This window comes from Gambusia affinis, linkage group LG16, assembly GCF_019740435.1.
Source record: "Gambusia affinis linkage group LG16, SWU_Gaff_1.0, whole genome shotgun sequence".
In the NCBI taxonomy this organism is placed as follows: domain Eukaryota; kingdom Metazoa; phylum Chordata; class Actinopteri; order Cyprinodontiformes; family Poeciliidae; genus Gambusia; species Gambusia affinis.
In genome coordinates this window covers 14,902,968-14,917,857 of record NC_057883.1, presented here as the reverse complement: position 1 = coordinate 14,917,857, position 14,890 = coordinate 14,902,968, and positions in this window count along the sequence as shown.

Genomic DNA, 14,890 nt, shown 5'->3' with positions numbered 1-14,890 from the left:
CAGGACATGAAATGACTCCATGAAAAGGACATGAAGCTTCAAACCCAAGACTTTCTTCCTGCATAAAAATGTGGAAACTTCTAAGCAGATAAATTTTGAACATGGATGACATAATGAAATATTGGTACTTATTTGACAGGGACAGATACCAGAAACATTGGCCAAGACAATCCAATGCCTGCATCACAGTGCTTATAGCCATAACTAATCCGGAACACCCGTCCCTATAAGGACCTTTAATAGTTTGCTTAAATAAAAAGTTTAAATTAACAGTAAACACAATAAAAAAATCTAAAAGAGACACAAAACAATGTATTTAAACTAGTGAATCAAAAACAATTACAATATTTAAAATGAGTACAGTTCTGGTTCATCTTTAGCCAATTCTTGGGCCATGTAGTAAATATTTTAATGTTAGTCATTTTCTGAAAATCAGATGGAAATGAGTTCCCAGGCTTAGAGCTCTTAACAGAGAAAGCAGCTTGTCCAAAGGTTGTTCTGCAAATACCATGTAAAAAATTGTATTTTACAGTCATGATTGGTGGCGATTCTCGTGACTTTATTGCGAGTCTGTCTCTCAACAAGCGTAGGTAAAGACTCTGGTGCTACATGATGGATCCATTTATGAAAAAGTTTAAGAAAATAAACTAATAAAGCTTTCAAAGCTCATTAGCAATTCCTTAATAATGATAGAATGTTGATCGCAGATTGGCTTTTTACCTATAATTTTTTACAACCCAGTTGTATAAATAGCCAATGCGTTTGGTTACAGTTGGAGAAGCCTGTGCCCATGCTGTCATACAAGATGATATGTGACAAAAAATTATAGAATGTGTGTGTATTGCAGGGCTGCCTGAATTGGTAAGTAGTTTCCAATTAATTTTACACTGTAAATACATATTACACTGTATTGTTTTTGAAATTGTCTTTATATGTTTATTGCCTCATAAAGCTGCCCATATGCCCATACCCAAATCAAAAATAGCAGTGGGTTAAAATTGTTGTTATAATCTGTGTAAACTTCTGTGGCTTTAAATGTAACCACACAGTTAACATACTTTTGATGTTGAATACTAAACCATGTCTAAAAACAGTGATGCTGAGCACTAACAGTTGTGTTTCGAGAAAGATTCCTACCATATTTTAAAGCCTTAAGTAATCTGACAAATACTATTGCTATATTTAAAACATATATAATCTATGAAATTACTATGCGTGTTATTTAAGTGTGTAAGTTAGTGTGTTGGCAATCTTCTTGTAAATAGAGTCCAATTAAATAACTTTAATGTTACTGGAAAGTTTTTGTATCTCAATGACTCAATTCACAAAGTGAAACAAATATAGACTACATGCAGACGGATCTTTTCAAGCCTTCATTTGTTGTTGTTTTCAACTTACACCTAATAACAGCATAGCATTCAATAATAGGATGTTACAATAAAATTGTATATAAACCATCTGGATTTATTAAGGTGATAGAACTGTTAGGACTAAACAAAATTTAGTTTGCTAAAAAAATATTCATATGTCTAAGCTTTAATTTATTCTAGTAAAAATGTATTCTGTTTCAGGAATCAATGAGCAATCAAACAAAACAATGGGTCATGGATGAGCAATGACAAAACTCACAAGGTAAAACAAGTTTACCACTGTCTGAGTGGGTGTTTGTTGTTTTTGTTTTATTCCATATCTTCCTTTATGAGTTTGTGTGCACAATAGGCTGCATGTTGCTGCATGCTTGTGTGTGTTCTTCAGACAGACAGTAGATGAGGCCTGGGAAAGAGTAAGAGGGATAGAAGGAAAGACAATAAAGGGAGGTGAAAAATGACGAACCTGGTGAAGGAGGTCGTCCTGAAAGCTCCATATTTATCTAACAGAGGGAGTATCAAACTCATAGAAGCCCTCTCCCATGGCCCTTCCTCTTCCATAAACCCCTGGTTTGCATGCTTGCCCAGGTAGAGATGCACTGACAGTTGCTCCATGGGTGGGATCCTGTATTTTTGCTTTTACCTGCAGAGAACTCATCCCAAAGCCAGTGAAAGCTCTAATGTGTCATAGCTGACAGCACAATGAAAACACTCTCACAGACTCACAGGATCATCTGACAACTCAGTGAAATTGAAGCTCTTTCATCTAGATCTTTACTGCATCAGATATAAAAAAAAAAAAATCTGATGATTGATCTTTCCTTTTACATCCAGACACACACTCATTGAAGTCTTTCATCTGCAAGTAGTTCTGAAAGGCTTTGCTGGACTTTTGCTCTCGTCAAAATAAACTCATCATCACTGCAGTAAGAGAGATGATTTTTCTAGAGACTGAGCATTTTCCCAAGGTGTAGGCATTGATGCTTTGTTCCTAACTTTGTATGGAGTTTCACACTGTCCATGCATTAGTTTTTACCAGCCAGGAGGATCTGCTTATAGCTGCTTTGAAGATTGATGATTTACAGTGCTTTTCTTTAAGCTACTTGTACTTGACTATGGATAAATGAGGTAAAAAAAAAATTAAATAAAAATCTCGACTGTCCTGCAGAAAACTACATTGTTGTTTTGGTTTGATGATCAGTTTGATTAATGGGTCTAAGCAGGAATGAGAAATGAATTGTAATGCAAAGTTTTTGGATGGTAATATTACAATAAATCAGGTTACACAAGAGATTTGAGCATTCATGAAAGCGGGGAAAGACTTGCAGCAAACGTTTTGTATTTACTCTTATATTTTAATTGGTTAAATAGTGTGAAGTGTGACAAACACACAAAAAGACAGGCTATCAGAAAGGGAGCAAAATCTTGTTCAGATATATTCACACACGTATTAATGCAGCTTGCTGGCACTACAGTGGAAGTATTTGCACTCTAGCAGCTTCAGCTCAGCATAATTAGACTGATTACCTACATGGTTGAATTCACAAAACGTGTCCAAGGGAAGGAGTAGGAAATGCTTCATAAAGAATCTTTTGAGATAGATTGACAAGGCCCGGTGAGTGAGTACCAATTTATGGACGGTGGAACAATAAGGAAAGTTCCCAGTGTTCATCCGCGACCAGTGAATCCAAAATGAACTCTTTTTATTAGGCTGACTTTGCCTCCGTGATGGTACGCGCACAAAGCAGTCCACAAAAAGCAGCAGTAAAGGGGGAGTTGGGACAAGATAGTGGCACAAAGACAGAATCAACTTTCACGTGGCTGAATGCAGGCAGGAGCCCGACCCAGCTGTTTTTAATGGTGATGCTTTGACAGGAGGGCGGGCTATTTTTAGCCGTGTGCACTTCTTTCAGACGGGTGCACAAAAACGCCCCTTTCACCGAGCTTTGTCGGTAACCTGTGGTGACCTGCATTCAAAGCCGCGTCAGAGGGCACAGGACAAAAGATGGGGGTAAAGGGACGTCTGCAACTGAAAACGTCCTGTCCAGGATTCTGCTGCGAGAGCCCCGCAGCTCCACTGACCTTTGAAATGGAGAAACTTTCAAATCTAAAATATTGTAACAAAACAGAACAACCAACATTTGTTCAGAGACATTGAAAGCCGTGTTAAATTTGCTACACCTTAAGCTAAATAAATGCATGTAATGTCTCTGCAAACACACTTCTACACACGCGCGCACACACAGAAAGAATGTACAAACAAGTTGGAAAACAAAGAGCTCTTGCTGCAAGGGCTGGGATCTTGATGAAAAATTCAAACAATATTAAATGGGGAGTGTCAACAGCAGACACACTCCTGTTGAGGGCCCTTCAAACAGAGTTACTCGGCACACACATTACGCAGCCACAATTCAGCCTCTTAGTGTAATGATGATGGCAGCTTTAAACAGGGGCACTGCTTTTAAACCACCTACACTGCAAGCTCTCTCCTGCGGGGAGGGGGTTAAAGCTGGAGGATTCCTAAATCTTCCAGCTGCTGAGTTCAGACATGCCATCTCCTCCAGATTTGAATGTCATGGGCCACCTGGATTCTTTTCGCCTCCTCCTTCCTGCTCATGTGACCACTTCATCGGTAGTCGCACTTCTGAAAGACTCAGATTAAGATATCTTGGTGTTGAAGGATTCCAACTGCGCTCCCGCTCAATGTGGAGCAGTAATGCTTCCTGACAGAAGAGATTTAGGGCCAGACTTGAGATTCTCACGTCCATCACTGATTCTTTATCTTACGAACAGGAAAGATGCTCACGTAAATATGTGGCTCCCGCTGTGCACATGAGCCCACTGTTGAGTAAAAAACTGTTATCTGTCATAACATATTGTTTTCTTAAATTCCTAAAGCAAAACACCTGCAATAATAAGTTTGTACCTTGTACAGTATTTTGTTTTTCAGTCCACCAACTTTAAGCCTTTAACTTCTGTTTTGAAGGCTTGCTCACATAGTTTTTTCCCCCCTGAATCAACTGAGTATTGTACACTTTACCTCTTAGCACCAATTGAACACTAATTAAATGTCGAACTCTTCCGGAGGATTGTTGGTGTTGACCATGTCTGTATCTATGCATCCATCTTCTCATGGCTACTTCCAGAAGGATAATATGCCTTGTCAGAAATGGCCTCTGCACTCATTAGATCTTGTGGGCAAGTTTAGACTCACATCTATACAGTCATCAAATCTGTGACTGTGTGTTGCTATTACAATATGGATGTAAACAGTGATGGCATAGTTACTTTGAAAAGGTAACTGTTTGTTAATTACTGATTACTGGGTTTGGAAAGTAACTAAGTTTCATTAAAAGTAACTTTTTAGTTACTTTCAGCAGCTGAAAACAACAACGCTCCGCCACCTGTGAAAATTACGTTGAGCTTTGCCAGTACTTAATTGCAAGTTATTTTATAATGATTACATCAACAACGTATCTCCACTTATATGGTTGAACTGAAGGGGAGATTGTTTAATGGTTACAACAGTGCAAAAAAAACCTTTGTGATTTGTTCATGTTTTTGTGTGTTCCAGTATTGTATGGAAAACTATAAATAGGATTTTAACCCCCCGCGTAATTCACAGCAAATATATTAACTTGATATTAACAAAGACACAGCGGGACGAATCCTGAGTCTGACTAAAACAAACTGGATGACAGACAAATTTCGGGGGTTATGTCTGCTTATTTCCGATCCCAAAAACCGCAACCTGCGACTCATTAAGTCTGCAAGTGACTTAACCCCCCACCCCCCAAAAAAAACAAGCCCAAAGCTGTTTATAATAATTGGACTTGATGACCGAAACTCTAAATAGTTCCTGTTTTTCCAGGAACAAAATGGGCATCTCCATTGTTTATGTTTTTGTCGGTGCTGATAACTGTCATAGAAAAACGGTGGTCACTCCCCAAGAAGCGTAGAGGAAATAAAATAAAATTACAAATTAAAAATAGTAACGCACAGTAACGCAAAGTAATGCAAAGTGATTTTGATAAGTAACTGTAGTCAGATTACTAGATTTGAAATAGCAACGCGTTACTCATTACTGAAAAAAAGTGTTCCGACGTCAGTAACGCGATACTAAGTAACGCGTTACTGACATCACTGGATGTAAATCTAGTTGTTTCCTCTCTCTATAAATTTGACGTGGTAACTAAGCACTAAGTTTTAAAGTCAATTAAATGATGACTGAAGTTACAAAAAGGTTTTCCTCTTGGTTCATGACCGTGGTGTTTGTTTCAAATGTCTCCAACAACTGATGTTTTAGCTGTACACTCACACCTCCCACTCGGTCTTTCCGTATGAGTGAGACAAACACACGCAGACAGGCAAAAAGCTGAAGTTGCAAATACATTTGTTGCTCATTTTGAACATGCAATAAAGGTTAGTTTGTCATAAGTTCAACAATTTTAGGATACAAACAATTTTAGTGGGTGATTTTTATTGTTTATTTGTTGTTATTGTTCAATACAAAATTGCACAAAACTAAAGTTATTTGACCAAAGTACTTCATCTTTAACTTTGTCTTTCGAAGGAAGCTTCTCTTAGTGGAAACGAAACTAAAAATGCCAAAACTTTGATCTTCAGCTATGACAGAAAATCTGCTGCATCTGCTCAGATTGCATGTTATTTTTACACAAATAACACTGTGTGGTCTTATGGTTCTACTAGTGTTATTTGTCTGGAAACGACTGTAGTGCCCCTTTTCGGCGGCTCACAGAACAACCACCATGCTTCATAAAGCAGCTAATCCTAAATAAGAGCCTTTGCCATTAAAAGAGTTGCTGGCAGCACAGTGTATCCGGCTCCAGAACGGGGTCAGCAACTCCACCACCACCTGTAGGCAGACGACTGCGCTGACAAGGAGGGGCTCGGCAAGCTGTGGTCAGAGTCAGGAAACAGAGACAGCAGGTGTACTGTTATCACCACCATGGAAAGATAATGAAGTCACATCACAATCAGCAGGAAATGAGGCAGCACGGGGAGACTCTGATAGCTCACTCTACAACACTGAACAATATTTTAATCATGTATATGGGCCTATATATGATCTGACTATTGATAATGGATTTTTACTCTTTGACACGATCAAAATTAATCTGTTACCTTCTGCGCCCAGTGTTTATGAGTGCTCGCTCCACATTTACCGCAGCCCGCTTTGAAGAGGGGCCAATTGCTCTCAGAGCAGTTAAAGAGCCACCTGCCTCGCCTCACCTGCCCTTCTGTGAAGGCTTAGGGAATAAAAAAAGAAACAACAACAACCAAAAAAAAAAATACAGCCTCAGCCAGACCATGCCTGGTAGCAACTATGTGCACCTTGAAAATCCCCCCCAATTTTCGCTCTTGCAACAGACAGAAAAAAACACATAAAGAAAGAGAGGCTGTTTTCTTTTCAGTGTCTCCCCTCAGCTAAGTCTGGGGTAAGTCCACTAATCCTTCTTGTTGTGATGACTCACCACGGGTGTGGCCAATGTGTTCACAAAGATATCTTTTTCGCAGCCTGAATGTAAATATGAATGTTTGTTGGCTGTGTGAAGTATGTTTTCTGGCATTCCATAGTTTCTAATGCAGCATGTGACAAACCATTCTTTAATTTTGCTCACATAGGATTTACTAAGTGTAAAGTTTACTAAAATCTGCAGCTCTAAAGGCTTTCTAGGTCTGTATATTTGTTTCCTGCATGTGTTTGTATAGGTTTGAAGGGGAGAGCATTGGGCCAGTTTCCCACCTAATTGTTATTGCGCATGTGTTTGGTCTGGAGGCAGTCAATAGGAATCAACAGAGAGCCTCATGGTCCTGGTGGTGGTGGCGCATGGGGCGCGGTGGGCTATATAGAGCGTTGTGTCTCCCACTTCTCAGTGTCTTAGTTGTAATGCATCCCTCCACTAACAGGGATCAAAGTATTAGGGATTCAGGTTATTTGTATTGATTTTATGTGCTGTCATGGTGGGCTCGAGGACGCCCTCATATTTGTGGAAATTGCAAATTCCACCTCAGAAATGTCACCAGCGTTTAATCTCTTCTTGAGTGGTCAATATGGGACCCTCGCTCCGGACCGACTGCGTTTATTAAACAGAGATCAGGCGTTCTTGTGGTTACCATGACACCATGCCGGATGGAATGAGGTTTGTCCAGAGGAGATGGCAACATGGTAGTGAAAAAGTTCAACTTTAGTGTTAATAACTTCTGATAAAATATGTGTCATTGGTTATGAGGTTGAACATGGATAGTGAGAGCTGACTCTGGAATAGTGATATCAGCAGATCACAATGCATTCTTTAAGGTTTTAGACATTGAGAGAGATTTGAACATACGTGTGTAAAAAACAAGCACACCTTAGATGCAAACTTAAACCAGCATAACACTTTGTATGTGTGTCAAGAAAAGTATTCAAGAAAGTATTAATATGTTTCTTAGGCTAGTAGGTCAATAGTTTTTATTTTAATGTGGGACTGAGAAATGGTATAAAATGATTCCTTATCAACCATAAATTTAAATCTTACATGTTGATTGTGCCAGACTTTAAATATGAATGCAAATTTATTCAATGAACGGATCATGTGCTTGCAATGCTGTGTTGTCATTTTTTATACATTTGTGAAACATAGAGTTTCCCTGATGGAAAACAACTGTTTTAACAAATTATTGGATGTTAACTCTCATCCAATGTTAGGAATATGGTAGCACACATACTCTTCCCCAGTCCATATTTGACTGGTCAAAAGACTTACATCTGACGAGTTCACCATGAAAACAGATTCATCATCTGCAAGTGCACAAGCTCAAATTGTCACAGGAACAAAGTTTGAAACGCAAGAGATTTTTGCCATATTGGAGAAGTTCCTTGGGAAATGAGTGGAGAGGGAGTGACATCTCATCCTGTGTTGTGCTATTAAATTGTTCTAAATGTTGTGTTTGGTAGTATCAGACATTTTTCCTTGGCGGAGAAGTCTAAATCTTGTGTAATTCTCACCAAAATCTGCTCTCAATATGTAAGTCGTCTCTGTGACTGGTTCCATTGTGATCCAAAGCTCTCTGGCCTCCAGAGATCTGAAGCCATATATCAAAATGAACAACACTTCTTTTTGTCAATGACGCTACCTCAGGATCTAAAGTAAGGCCTTGTGTTGTTCTGTTGAGGTTATTGTTTCTTTAAAGGTAGATACAACTTTTGTATTTTTGTTTATTTGTTTTGTTTTTTTTGTAGTAATTATCCAGTATAGAATAGATATCAGATTTACTGAAAGTAAATTTGTGAATTTAGTGATTGCTAGCTCTTGTCAGTTTGTACATTTCTACCTAAAAAACTTATTTTAAATAAATTCTCAACACTCACGAATATAGAGATTCTGTCCTTCTTCCATTGATGCACAATAGAGACAACTCTCTGAAAAGAAAGTGCTCATCTTTCGGTCAGATTTTGAGAAGTTATGAAACTGATTGATTTGTTGACATGTACAATTTCATAGGCCTTAATTTTCTCACACTCCAATGGTTCTCAATTTTCTGGAATTCTCATTGTTGGGTTTTACAGTGTACTCTAACTTTAAAAGTTAGAAGGTAATCATTTAATGTGGAATTGTACATCTTAGATGCCGTTAGTGGGTATTGTGAGTAGGCATGTTTGTTTCTCTCCTTTGTTCCTACATGCAAACATGCAAAAATTAAAACTTTCTTTTGTCCATTGACTGTAGGGATGGATTCAGCCCCTTTGCCACCCAAAGCCAGGCCCATGATGGATAAATTACTTTTTTCTGGAAAACAACATCATAATCTTTCTGGAAACAATTTGTCACTCATCCGTTTAACAGTTCTGCTTGTCCACTAACTGATTTCATTGTCAATTTTCTAAAAGGACTCTTCAAGGTCCATAAAAGCAAACTACTTTGTTGCATCTGCCAACATTTGCATGCCATTATCGTCTTTGCTTTATCCGTGTCATTGCAAATGTTTCTCTTTCTCTTGTGTTTACAGGAATGGCCGAGGTACCCCTCCTCTCTCTATTCACCACAATCAAATTTACTCTGGCTTGAGTACACGTTTAGTGGGGACCATTTGTTTGAGGCAAACACTTAGGGCCCTCGTATGTCATTGACCAGTGTCCACAAATATAATCCCATCAAGTTCAGTCTTAGGATACCCACAATATTGTTTTTCTATTGCAATAAATAAAAATTGTCCAGAGTTTTAATATAAGCTAACCCATTTTTCAGTTCATTATGAATTCCCTGATTGCCTATTCCACTATATTTGATTGAATGGTTCAGAAGAAAGTCATTGTTGCAATTGTGATTGTTTGACTAAGATCTTACTGTTGACATTACCCACACTTTAAGTATTTACAGTATGAGTGAAGGAACGGCACAGCTAACAAACAACAACCTGCCGGCGTAGACAGCGTGCACGAACGCACCCTTCCTTGCCTGTTGATAAACCCCTGCTTCTTCCAAAAGCCTTCAGTTGACATGTACCTACAGAGAAAGCCTTAGCAAAACAAGAGGGACCCTTGTAAATATGCAGTGCCCAACAGTGGCACACGCAGTGTTGGCTTACATACTGCTAGCGGTGTTTTTCTTTTTACCTCCAAATTTGCTCGGAAAACTAATCATGGTCTGATAAAGCCCATGGTAAATATGGGAGAGATTGACACCCACATGTCAAAGTTTACATAGCCAGACGAAGTGTACATATAGGGCAAGGGAACTGTGGGGCCGACAGGGACTGGACTGGCCTGACCTCAGTGCGTCTGCTGTGGTGAAACAGACACTTTGTGAGAAAAGCCACAAAGGAGGAAGGAGTATTGTAATAAATCTTTATGTCTGCATGTTGTGAAGAAACAGAAATAAAAAAAATAAAAAAAACACAAACCTTTGCAAGATAACTGCATCTATACTATTCAGTGCATTGAAAAAGAAAGCATGCTTCACTTCAATTTTTACACATTTTGTCTCCTTTAAAATAAATAAAAATGAAGACTTTCTCACAAGCGTCTTCTCAGCTCTCCTATTGCTTGATAATCCACAACAAAGACAGTGCAGCCAGCAGAAAAGGTTAACCCCTGACTGATGTGTCTGATGTTAATCTATAGATCAATTAGGGAGAGGCGCACTGGGTCAAGCTACAGATATTGCAGCGCCTATTAGTTCCTCTATCTGCCATTATTACACAGTCACATGCTCAAACATTGTGCTGGGTTGGTATGCTAGGCACAGATGCCTAGGGTAAACAGACAAGGCTTTTACAAAATATTGATCTGACAACAGATGGGAACCTTGATATAAGCCATTCACTTTCTCAATGTCTTGTATTTTGATGGGTTTGAAAATTTGTGGTAAATGTATTTTATTCAGTTTCTAGGAATCTATATGACAACATTATTTTGGCAACATTTAGAATTTTTAGTACATATTCTTTAAATGTTACCAATAATAACATAGCCTCTGTCTAAAAGTGTGCTGAAAACTTCAAAACTACTATAAGCATTCCTTATTCACTGCAATGTTCAGCTTGCTTTTTTAATTACATTTTTCACATAAATTATAACTAATAACTTGCATAATTATAATTAACAACTTGTATGATTTAAAAAAAAATCAAGTTTGTGCTTTTGAAAAAAAAAAAAAAAAATCTCACATTTTTGTATGTTAAGTTTCTACTCTGTCCTATTGTTCAGTAAAATCCTTGATGTTCTGACTGTCATTTCCCAGCCGTCATGCTCCAAAATAATATAAACCATGAGTAGCGATTTAGATCTGAAATCATAATTTTTTTAGACTTTGTTTTAATCCCAGGTATTTCTCTCCACCTGCAGGGATCCAAATCCATAACCATTTAGTCCCTCACAAAAATACCAAACAAAGCACAAAACACATGCATCAGCTTCTTTTGTTGCACTAAGCTGCATCTAAAGGGAGGGAAGGGTTGCCAGTGAGAAAAGATAGATTGAAATTTTCCATTACCTCATTCAAAGCTTCCCTTTCAATTTCAGCGAATTAGCTGAATTGTAACATAACTGGGGGAAGATGAAATGAAACCTTTTCTACCAGCAGACAGAAGGAATAAAGTTCTTAAGTCCGCTTTCTTAGAATCATAAAGAGTATATATTTTTGGGTAAGAATGACTCATGCTGGGAAAAATGTCAACAGGTTGACCCATTTATTGGAAAGGGGTGGTTATTCCTCCTCTAAAGCTGGCAATAAGATGGAAACATCAAATCATAATGAAAGGATCTTAGCGGTGTGTTCGGCTGTGAATAGGCAATTTCAATTTATGAAATTTTAATTTCAAGAGAGGCTTGCACAGGCTTGCATACTTTTGTCTGAGGATCAATGTGTTTCACAAAGAAGCCAATATGTCCAAATAACACTGATAGGTAATCCAACATTCCTCAATTCTAATATCTGAGGATCATCACAGCAGGGGTACAGACATATTCATGACTAATTATGTTTCTATATCTTTCTGCCCCACCTCTCTGTGTTCACAGCTCCATGGGGATCAATCACTTTGAGCTGCCAGGCCAAACACAATTGACAAGGCAGACACAGCGCAAAGCTGGTCCAGCATCTTCATGGCATGCCACCATTCAATTAGTCTTAGTCAGCGGGGGGCGTGATTATTCCAAAATTAGTGATTATTTCCCTGGGTAAACAGGTCAGAATGGGGTGTGTCATCCCTTGTGATCCTTGCTGCTCACTAGGTCTTCACAAAAGGGGGCTGGAGTCTGGAGAAAGAGAGCAGGGTACAGAACACTGCTTCCCCTGAAAGACCCCCCCTACCAAATACACACACACACACACGCACGCACACACACACACACGCACACACACACTCCTAACCCATTCTCAGTGAACCTGCTGCTCACCACAGCCCTCCCTGATAAAGTGGTATTTCCCGCATACAAAGAAGCCATCGGGCTTAGTCCTCAACTCACCCACACCCCCTTCATTCTTCCCAGCAAGAAAGCACAATGAACGCAGACCTCGTCTTAATCCAAAAGGTAGGTTATCACGGTAATCTGATAATACATGCTGATCAAAGCCCATTCAATGCTAATCAGGATAACAGTACAGCATTATTGTCTAATTAGGGACAGCAATTGAAGTGAAATGCCGGAGCATTGTAAATAGCGGAGGATGGCACTGAAATTCTGGGGGAAAACAAAAGTCTGAATGTAATGCTGCGGCATAATCCTTGCCAGAATTTGCAGAAGAAAGTAAATAGCACGAGTGTTGAATAAATTTAAGATTTCAAGAACTTGGGTCAAGATGGATACTTCAGGATTTTAGAGATCTTTACACTAATGTTATGAAAAGAGAAAATTGTATTTCTGGCTTTTAGCTAAAGACAGGTGTAAAGGTCAGGGGTTTGAACTTGTCTTCCTCACATTATGCTCTGTGCTTTTGGAATAATATTAAAAGTCTTCTCATTCTAGCCTCTAGAACGAGAAGGCTTTTAATCCCTCACCCTAGAATCTAGAATGAGGGATTTTATACATTATCACTGCCAGTATAAATATATTATTTTTATTTTACTGTGTTTTTTCAAATCACCAAAATAACTTTAATTTCAGGCAAATAAACTTGATTATATGTAAAATGCAGGTTTAAATTGTTTAATTTCTTAAGAAAAATAAGCATATCTGAAAGACCTGGTCTTATGTAAAAAACAAATTAAAAAAATAATTAGAAATAAAATAAGAGCTGTGCCTCTCTTGGCAGAAATACCTGCCATCGAATGTTTGTGGCCACTGAATTTTTGTTTCTCCCGGAACGAAACTCTGAGAAAACGAACTCATGGAATCCTTACTTAATAAAATTTAAATTAAATCATAATCACAAGACTGCACCAATAACCTGACCAGGGTACTCCAGCTCTGTGCCTCTTAAGACTCAAACTGCACAACCATGGCAAGGACATTTCTGTTCCAGGCTTTATACGGAAAGCTCCTCCTACAAGACAAACCACCATTAATTGGAGTTCAATTATCATAGAGAAATTATCCACAATCAAAATAGTACTGAAATCATTAACAACTTATTATGTTATGAAATTGTTAAATGCATTCATTTATTTATTCTTAAATGGTGTTGCAAACAAAAACACCCCTTGTCAGTGCACTACAAATGGAGTGTCCCACAATCAGCTTGCCTATATAAGGCTTTGGAGGCCTCTCACTCTGGTTTAACATCATTCCTTGGAAAAACACCTGAGAGTAGGATGGCTTAAATAACAAACCTCACAATCCTTCACATTAACATTAAGTAACTAGCAAGTCATTAGTAATTGCATTCAGAATGGCGTAAAACATAAGCAACGCACACTGTTCTCTAATCTGGTCAGATGTGACAAAACATCAAGAATTATGACATCATTTGTTGTTCATATTATGTGCAAGATATCTATCTCGCACATAATATGATACACAGCATCTTGACTGGTTTCATACATTGAGGCCACTCAAAAACAGAGCCCACCAGGGATAGGGTTGTTGGTTCTCTGTGGTTGATTATTCTGAAAGTGTACTTGAGGTTTAGACTATAAACCAGGGGTCTCAAACTCCAGTCCTCGAGGGCCGCAGTCCTGCAACTTTTAGATGTGCCACAGGTACAAAAAACGCTGGAATGAAATGGCTTAATTACCTCCACCTTGTGTAGATCAGTTCTCCAGAGCCTTAATTATTCTATTCAGGTGTGGTGCAGCAGAGGCACATCTAAAAGTTGCAGGACTGTGACCCTCGAGGACTGGAGTTTGAGACCACTGGTCTACATTCTATACGTCCGTCAGGATTTTCTGCTACAGAGCACACATTGTGGTTTATGGTTCTTTTTGACATGGCAGATTGTCAAGGTCCTGATGGAATATCAAAGCAGCTCTAGATCATCATAAATCCACCATGTTTTCCTCTTGGTATCACCTTCTGTTTCCAAAACGCAATTTTACAATTTTCAAAATGTTCCATTCTTGTCTTGGCAGTCCGAAGAATATATTTCCAAATATTTTGTGGAGCTTTGAGATGTTTTTGATCTGCACTGGAAGTGAACAGACTAAACGTTTGACTAGTGTCATTCTTATGTTTGTATCTTGAACACTGACCTTTAATGAGGCGCCTAACACCTCTGGTGCTTGGATGTAGTTCTTTGTTCTGCTGTGAGGTCCTTGACAATCAATTGCTTTGCACTTATTGTAATTTTGACAGGCCTGCCAATCCTATAAATGTGGACCATGTTTTTTGTGTTTTTTATGGTTTTTCTGATTCCTCTCAGCTTTTCAAAAGAAGGGATTAATCCCAGTTAATGTCTGATATAACTCTGAGGTTATCAGTTTTTGCAGAAAGGGCCAAGTACATTTGGGAAGCTCTTTCTCCCAATTTCACAAAATTATTTGAAAATGGCATTTTGAAATTATTTATGTTATATTTGTCTGATGTAGAAGTTTGTTGTATGATCTGAAACATTTAATTGTGAGAAAAAGGCAAAACCACA